General features: G+C 41.6%; 1 long non-coding RNA gene across 1 annotated transcript; it reads right to left on the bottom strand.

The window, feature by feature from the left end:
* Positions 1 to 4,261: 4,261 nt before the first annotated feature.
* Positions 4,262 to 8,904, bottom strand: LOC141407953 (uncharacterized). The gene is made up of 2 exons (XR_012419601.1): positions 8,573 to 8,904; positions 4,262 to 4,557 (listed from the first exon to the last, which is right to left on the bottom strand). It is a non-coding gene; the product is annotated as an uncharacterized lncRNA (long non-coding RNA).
* Positions 8,905 to 9,179: the final 275 nt, after the last annotated feature.

The following is a 9,179-nucleotide window of genomic DNA, read 5'->3' as shown; positions in this document are numbered from 1 at the left end:
GACCAACAGCACCACCATCACCTATGTGCTTGAGATCATTTGGAATGCAGAATCCCAGGCCTACAGCAAGTAATAGAATCAAAATCTGCACTTGGTCAAGACCCTCAGCAATGCTTGGGCACACTCAAGTTTAAGAAGCACTGATCTAGACAAGATTGACTCAAAGCTCCCAACTGTGTTCCATGGAAGTTCAAAGCCCTAAAGTGGGTTCCGTGGAAGTCCAGATCCCTCCCCCAAATGTCTGTGAACTTCCAGGGGGCTTGCAGTCTTGTATTTACCTCTGGAAACAACTGCCTCCCTGCATCTCCCTGCATGGGACAGTGTATAGCTTGTGTTGCCCTCCCCTGTTCACTTGCTCTGGCTATTCCATGTCAACCTGGATGGGAAACTAATCTCTTCTTTAGTTACCACCAAAAACTAACTCATACAAGGCATTTATATATAGGAGATTTTCCTAAAATGTGCTAAGAAGGAAGAGTGAAACAAAATATGCACTTTAACCACTTTATATTGAACACTAAATACCTCTGTTCTTTGACCACAAAACAATAGACAATTTTCACTGGCCCCTTCACCCCAGATAATCCCTACCCTACCCCATCTCCCTGGATCATCTCTGTTCACCTCTCCTTTTTGGCCCCTCTCTGTTCTTCAGGAGCAAAACTCCCCACATTTCCTCATACAGGGGAGTAATGAAATCTTTTCTATTGTCTTTACGACATGCTCTCAGGGTCCCCCTTCTGTCCTCCTTGCCTCAAAAAGACAATGCCTCACACCCATGCTCTTAGAGGCATGATTCACAGGGGTCAAGAGGTGGAAGCAGTTGTCCATTGACAATGAATGAACAAACAAAATGAGGTCTGTATACAGAATGGAGTATTATTCAGCCCTAAAAAGGAAGGAAATTCTGACACATCCGACAGCATGAATGAACCTTGAGGACACTATGCTAAGTGAAATAAGCCAGACACAAAAGGACAAATATTATAGGATTCCACTTATATGAGGTACCTGGAGTGGTCAAATCCATAGAGACAGAAAGTAGAATGGTGGTTTCCCAGGGACGTGGGGTGAAGAGAATGGGGAGTTAGTGTTTAATTGGTACTGATTTTCAATTTTGCAAGGTGAAGAAGTTCTGGAGATTGGTTGCACAACAATGTGAATATATTAAACACTACTGAACTGTATACTTAGAGGTGGGAAAGATGGTAAATTTTATATTATGTGGGGTTTGTTTACCACAATTTCAAATGAAAATTAAAAAATAACTTTGGGCAAGGACTTTATCCTTTTGAGTCTTAGTTTTCCTCACTTCTACCTTGGAGATAAATGTTTCTATTCTCTAACTATACCTCACAAGGCTGTTTTCAAGCTCACATGAAGTGATATTGAAAGAAAAGAAAAAAAAAGATTTCTTTCTCAAGAACAATTCCAGTGCTGGAGGCGAAGATAGCTCACTTTTCTTTATGATTATGTGGCTTCCATTTCCCCTGCCCATCCTTCCCAGGCTCTCCCCACACTTCTCTTCCTCTACCACCACTTTAATGTTGGTGAGTCAATGTTTATTCCCTCCGTCTTTTATGCCGCTATTCTCTTTGGGATTTCAGTGAATCTCAAAGCTTCAAGTACCATCTATGGCCAGATGAACAACCATCTATAACTCTTGCCCAGATCTCTTTCCTAAAATTCAAACTAATACATCCTACTGAATTTATCCCCTATGCCTCTCAACTCAGCATGCTCAACATTGAACTCAGATGTATTATTTTCCAAAGGTTCATTTCTCTCTTGTGTTGTTGTCAGAGGCAGCAACAGGTGTTCATGGCTCTACTCCATGGATCTTCTTCATTCCAAGACCCAGGTTGAAGGAACAGCCCATATTTAGGACATGCTATTATTGTGTAAAAGAAGAAAAAAAGACATGGCTGAACCTTGCAAATGGTTCTTAATGTTTCTGCTTGTACTTGGCCTAAATCATTCCCATTTAGATACCATTGGCTAAAGCAAGTCATATACTCAAGTCTGGTGTCAGTAATATGGAGAAGTACATTCCTGCTCCAGAGAAACACTGAAAGTCACAGGGCCAAGGTTAGGATGCAAAATTCTCTTACCAGGAGGAGGAGTAAAGAATAATATCCAATAACTGCGGACACACTGCCTGTGTGTGAAGCTAGCTCCATCTGCAGAAGGGCCACCGTTAGAAGAGTACCCAGATCTCCTTCAGCAGGAACTTGAGGAGGTGCTGACCTCCTGAAAGGAAGAAACTGAAGGCTCGTGGGAAAAGTGCTGATCTCATGGGAAAAGAATATTTGAAAGAGAATCCTGCCTCAGCCACTCCAACATTTGAAACAACTTAGGAAAATCACTTCATGTTCTGGGCCTCCTCTGGAGTGTCTTTCACTTGCCCATGGCCTTCCTACAAGAATCTACAGAAGTGAGTTCCCAGCAGCAATGTTAGTACATTGTGACCCCACTTCTTGACAATGTTTGATTGGATTAGGGGAAGGCTCTTGACCCAAGCTGGTCCAACAAGAGGTCCATCTGTGGCAATGCAGAATCCAAAAAGAGAAGTACAAATTCAGTCTACCCTGTGGTTGGCATAATAACGTATGAACTTGGGAGCCTGCCGTTCCTCCAACTATTTGCACTGAGTAGCTGAGAAAGCCAGTCTGCAGAGAAAAACTAACTAAAACTAAGTAGACAAAAGGGGAAAGAAGAGGAGAGGCCACATTGCCTGAGTTTGCTATGGCTTTCTTCATCGCAGTTGTTGTCATTTTCAGGGCTTTTCCCTGTAACCCATTCATGAACTTCAGTTTAATAAGTCATACTTGCATCTTAGGATGAATTTCTCTATTTAATTTATACTAGCGTAAGTTGGTTTCTGTTGCTTGCAACCAAAGGAACTTGGAGCAATTCATATTCACCCTTCTGAGCATTAGCTTGTTCACCTGAAAAATTACGACAGTGATGCTGAGTCATAGGATTGTTGAAAGGATCAAATGGATGTGGGAAGTGCTGTAAAATGGAGTATTATTGTAGGAGAGAGATACCATGGATGGAACAAAATGGCTGACAGAGAAATTTTGCTCTAAACTTTTTAAATGCTGATTAGAAAAATAATGATAGAAACTAACCAGTAATTTATCAGAATATACCAGACACTGTTTTAAGTATTTCATTCATGTTAACTTATTTAATATTCACATAAAGTTCATTTTGCATAGGTTTTGTTCTTACCTTCCATTAGGCAGTTGAGGAAACTAAAATGTAAAGGTTTAATAATAAGATGTAAAAAAAAAAATTAACTGGGCATAGTGGCATCTGCCTGTATACTCAGTTACTCAGGAGGCTGAGGCAGGAGAATCGCTTGAACCTGGGAGGTGGAGGTTGCAGTAAGCCGAGATTGCACGGCTACACTCCAGCCTGGGCAACATAGTGAGACTCCATCTCAAAAACATAAAAACAATAAGATGTAAGAGGGACCTAAAAGCCAAGGTCACATAATACTAACTGGCAAAGTAATATTCTTGGCATTTATATCTATTTTCTCATCAGTAAAATGGCACAAATAATAGATTTTCCTGGATGGTGCTTTGAGAATTAACTAAGATGTCTTCATGATATATATGGCCCATAATAAGAGATAATTCAATAATCACTTTCATAAGAATACTCATCATAAATCTGTTTCCTTGTTGCATTGCAAATGAAGAAAATAAGACATGAAATTATGAAGAGATAAATTTCAAATAAATAAAAGGCAATTATGTTTACATAGCAGGAGATGGACTCTTAAAGCCAATTAACCCAAGTGAGGAATAGGCTTGAAAATCTGTAGTACTTACCATGAAACATGGCCTAAGGTAACCTCAGACTAACAGCTCTCTGGCTTACTCTTTCTAGGGCAATCAATACACCAGACTCTGCAGCACCTGTTGTCAATACAATCTATTTTTTCTTTTATTCTCAGCCTTGAAAATGGTATGTCTCCACTGAATATAAAGTAGGAGACAAAGACACTGAGAATTACTGTATACTACTATATCTTGGAGGTTCTATGGGCATGATGTCAAGTTACAAATGAAAAATGGGAGCTCTAAGAGGTAAAGGAACATGGCTTCAGTCTAATAACCAGTCAACGGAAGAGTTGGATTTCAAATAGAAGTCTTCACAACCCCAAAGTCCCAGCTTTCCTACCCCCATACCTTGCAATTCCTTGTTATGTACCTTAGCTGCTTACCAAGTTATCTAATGTCAATAATTTGAAACAACCATAAACATTTATTATCTCACAGTTGCTGTGAATCAGAAATTCAAGAGCAGCTTAGCCAGGTGGTTCTGGCTCAGGGTTTGTCATGAGGTGAACAGCCGAGATATCAGTCAGGTCTACAGTCATGTGAAGGCTTGACTGGGGCTGGAGGATCTGCTTCCAATTGATATGGCTGGCAATTTGGTGCTGGTTGTAGGAAAGAGGCCTTGGTTCCTCTCCATGTAGGCTTCTCCATAGGTTGCTTGTTTCCTCACAGCATGGAGGCTGACTTCCACCAGAGCAAGCAACTGAAGAGAAAGAGTGCCAGATGGAAGCTATCCTTTTTATGACCTAATCTCAGAAGTCACATAGCATCACTTCTACCACATTTTATTAATTAGAAATAAATCTCTAAGTCTGACCCACATTCATGGGAGGGAAACTAGGTTTTGCCTTTTAAAAGGAGGAGAATTATGGACTTGATTTAAGACCACCACACTTAGCAACATGAGCATGAACTGGCAGCTCTGGTATGAGTTACCTATCTTCTGCTTTAAAGGAGTCAGAGGCTTCCAATATGTGTCAGGTTAAAGATCAAAATCTTCAGCATGGCCAACAAGGTCCTGCATGCTCTGCCCCTTGCATGCTCCCAGCCTCAAACCAAGTCTTTCCTCACTTTCTATCACACACTTGGACTGCTTTTATTTATCCTAAAACACCATGCTTTTCCCTGCCTGAAGGCCTCTGCAGAGATGTTTGCTTTGCCCTCTGTGTCCTCTCTTGACTTCCTTTTGCCTTGTTAACGTTCACACATCCTTCACATCCTGTCAGAAGCTTTCATAAATCTTTGGATTGTTCTAATAACATTTTTTCACATACAGTTAGGTGTAGGTGTGATCATTTGACCCATCTGTTTTTCTCTACCAGTTTTTAGTCTGTATTGAGATTGCATCTATTTTTTTACTCACTGTTATATCCCCAGCATTTTGAATAGTGCTGAGCACATAATGTGTATTCAATAAACTAAAAATGTGTTGAATGAATGAATGCCTAGACAGCGTTCTTCTCATAGTTGGAGGTGTGCAAACACAAATGGTCCCATCTCTTTACAAGTGTGTTTCAGGAAAGATTTTAGCATCCATTCGGGGTTGACTGGATGACTTTTAAGGTTCCTTTACTTCAGTAGAGTATTTGAAATTCTGTTAGTCTGTGATCCTCTAGTCTCCACTCACTGGCCAGCAAACTCCGCCTCCTTGGCTGACTCACCTGTGGCCCAGCTCTTCCCGCTCCAAAGACACACCCTGTCATGGGGTAGTATATCTTAGGCTTAGCTAAGATAGGGTCACATCAAGCACAAGGAAAGGCTGTTTTGGAAGCCTCTGGGCACAGCTGCCTGGTGCTCTGAGGGGGCTCAAGTGATTAGGTCCTCTGTGACTCCTTTAAGAAGCTTTATAAGGTTAAGGTTTGTTCTAAAAATAAGCCCACAAGGCTTTTTTAAAAGCTTCTAAAACCATATGTCCACAACAGCCATTTTTTGAAGGGCCAGTGAGCCTTTAAAACCTTCAAAACCCACTACTTGGCCTGCCTCCCATAGTGGAGAAAGTTCAATATGTGGTGTATTTAAAAACAGACCTGCTTTTAAGTCTTCCAGAATCTGTACCTGAAACATTCTGCTCCTACCAAAGTGGTTCAAGATGGAGATCAGCATGTATGAGGTTTGTTACCCCAGAGGTCACATTCATCCCACAGTAAACAATGACCCCAAATAGCCACAGAACTGCAATTAGTTGCCTACAGAGAGATTAGTTCAAGTCATTCTTTCCTGTTGACTCTCTTCTCCCATAGATCTCTTCATACTATAGCATGTTGTGGACAATTCCGTTAAGTGCATATGCACACATACACACACACACACACACACGCACATACACGAACCATGGTGTGTACAAGAAAAATGTCCACCCAGATGGAGTGCTTATCTGATGGTCAGTAGCAAATAAGATGGAGCATTCATGTGTTAAATTGCTTTCTCCCTTTCCTTCTTCTCTCCCTTCCTCCCTCTCTTCCTTCTTTCCTTCCTTCATTTCTTCCTTCCTTTCTCTCTCTCTTTCTTTTATTCACTTCTTTCTTTCCCTTTCATTTTTGACTAATATAAGAGCCAATCATGTGCCACATATTGAAAATCTATGTTTTGATGGGAAGGCAGGGATTAGAGGTTAGTGGGGAGCAGTAGAAAGGATATCTTGATTAATCAGAAATGCATCCTCCCCAAAGACATGTCACGATTTGTAGAGGGTTGGAGAGGGGTGGAGATGTGGTACACCATATTCCAGGCTCCTTGAATACTTCAAATCTCAATAAGGAAGTTTTTACATAGATAAGAAAACTGAGACCCAGAAAGGTTAACAGTATTGTGAATGATCCCCCAGGTCTATTCGCCTCTATGTATACATGTCTCGCTGCTTCCCTAGCAGAAGAAATCTAGCCATTTATCAACAGCTTACCTACAGTGGGGACTGGGCTCAGCATTAAGAGAGGTATCAGTGTGACATGATATGGGTCTGCAGAGGAAAGCAAAATCCCTTCCAGCTAAGAGGACCAGGGAAGGTCTTAATATAGCTCACTGGGGCCACGGTAAGGTGGATTCTTTCTTCCCTAAACCAGAGAGCTCACCTCAGTCTTCTTTCAGTACAAGTGAAATATCTCCAGTTTCTTAACAAACATCAAAAGTCAGGCTGGGCACAGTGACCCATGCCTGTAATCCCAGCACTTTGGGACGCCAAGGCGGGAGGATCACTTAAGGTCAGGAGTTCGAAACCAGACTGGCCAAGATGGCAAAACTCTGTCTCTATTAATAATACAAAAAATAGCTGAATGTGGAGGCAGGTGCCTGTAAGTCCAGCTACTTGAGAGGTTGAGGCAGGAGAACCTCTTGAATCCTGAAGGCAGAGGTTGCAGTGAGCTGAGATCATGCCACTGCATTCCAACCTGGATGACAGAGCAAGACTCCATCAAAAAAAAAAAAAAAAAAGCCACCCAAGAAAGATGATTGCCTACTTACTTCCACTCAGTTAAAGCACCATGAGAGGGAAGGTACAAATACTTCTTCTATGACATTTTGACAGATGCTCACCCAGCTTGTGCTCACATCCCCAGTGACAGGGACCCTACTACCTCATAAGGTAAGACAGTTCTGGGAAATTTAGACTATTACTGACTTATTCTCTCTGTCAAGCCACAATCTGTCTCCCTGTGTTTCCACCCACTGGTTCTATATTCTGCAGTTGGAACATCAAACTGGTTGACTCCTATGATCATAATAGCCCTACGATACATGAAGACACTTTTCACTTGCTCCCTGGATGCTTCTCTTCACCAAACTTGACATCCCTAATTTATCCTGGTATCAAGAGGTAATATGATAAGGTAGAAAGTACATTGATTCCAGAAATGGACTTAATATTAGAGGTATGAATCTTGGCTTCACTACTTAAGAATTATAGATCTTTGGGCAATTTATTTCACCTCATGAAGCTTTAGTTTCCTTATCTGCAAAACAGAGATAATAATATCTATCGTAGAGGGCTACTGGAGATATAAATTGAAATAATCTATGTGAAACTATTATCAGAATGCCTGGAGTAAAGGAAGCATATAGAAGATGTTACCTAGTGTCAGAGGGAAATCCTGAGAATTGAAGTATTTCTTCCCTGTTTTGGTGCAGGAAACAATGAGCAGACAACTCATTTTAAAGAATCGTGGCACTGAACAGGTTCTTGGGAACCTACGGCAGTTGTGTGCAGACTGAAAGTCTCAGGTGCATTCTGAATTAGCCCCAAGAGCAGAGATTCTCAAACTTTAGCATCCACCATAATCCCTTGGAGGACTTGTTAAACCAGAGTGCTGGGCCCACCCTCAGAGTTTCTGATTCAGTGAGTCTGGGGTGGGACCTGAGAATCTGCATTTCTCACAGTTCCCCAGATAAAGCTGATGCTGCTGGTCCAGGGACCACACTTTGAGAGCCACTGTCCTCGAGCTTAAGAGGAGATATGTAACAAGTTCACAATAATTTTCCTAAGCACTGTGCATGGGCATTTTGTATCTTATCTCAACCAGTCCCCTAAACAGCCCTTCAATGGACCTATATAATCACTTCCTCTTTAGCAAAGAAGAAATTAACATTGGAGGTTCATTAACTTGCCCTTTTGACACAGTCAGTAGTGGAGCTGAGGTTGAAATCCAACACTGACTGCCTCAAAATCTGTGCTCCTAATGCCCACTTAGCAAAGGAGTAAACTGAGGCACAGAGAGGTTAGATCTTACCTAGGTCACATATGTAATAGGTTGTTGAATTAGTTTTTAATCCAGGTCTGTCTGACTTCAAAATCCAAGCCCTGAACACAAGCTTCTGTATGATGAAGAGTATGATGAAGGCCATATTCATTCCAGCTTGGAGCCTTGATGTGTACCCTGGTACATGATTTTCATTTTGTCCTTTCCTTTTTGCTTGACTTCTTTAGGTAATTGACTTCTTTCTTGAGGTACTTGATGGGGCAAACCTGGTCTTCCTGGGGTTCGAATGACCACAGAAGGAGAATAACTTAGAACAGGCAGTTCTTCATTCTTCCTCAGCTGGTGTTTTTCCTTCAGAGTCTGGAAAGAAATTTGGCCCCTGCACACTTTAAATTGGACCATCAATTACTTGTGCTTTGAATATGCAGAGCTCATTAGGGCTGTGTTGGCCGCAGGAGAGCACCTGGACAGAGAAAAGTAAACTTGCCTCAGCTATTTCAATCTGTGCCTCCCCTCCGGAGTGGAGCCCAGACTCAGGTTGCCAGGCAGTAATGCAACCAATTATTTCTGTCCTCAGTTACTAGGTCATAAATCCTGCCCTGGCACGGAGTCCCTGATTTCTTATGGAAGAAGGTTT

The sequence above is a fragment of the Macaca fascicularis genome, chromosome 1 (assembly GCF_037993035.2).
Source record: "Macaca fascicularis isolate 582-1 chromosome 1, T2T-MFA8v1.1".
In the NCBI taxonomy this organism is placed as follows: Eukaryota; Metazoa; Chordata; class Mammalia; order Primates; family Cercopithecidae; genus Macaca; species Macaca fascicularis.
This window is presented reverse-complemented; position numbering and strand designations above follow the sequence as displayed.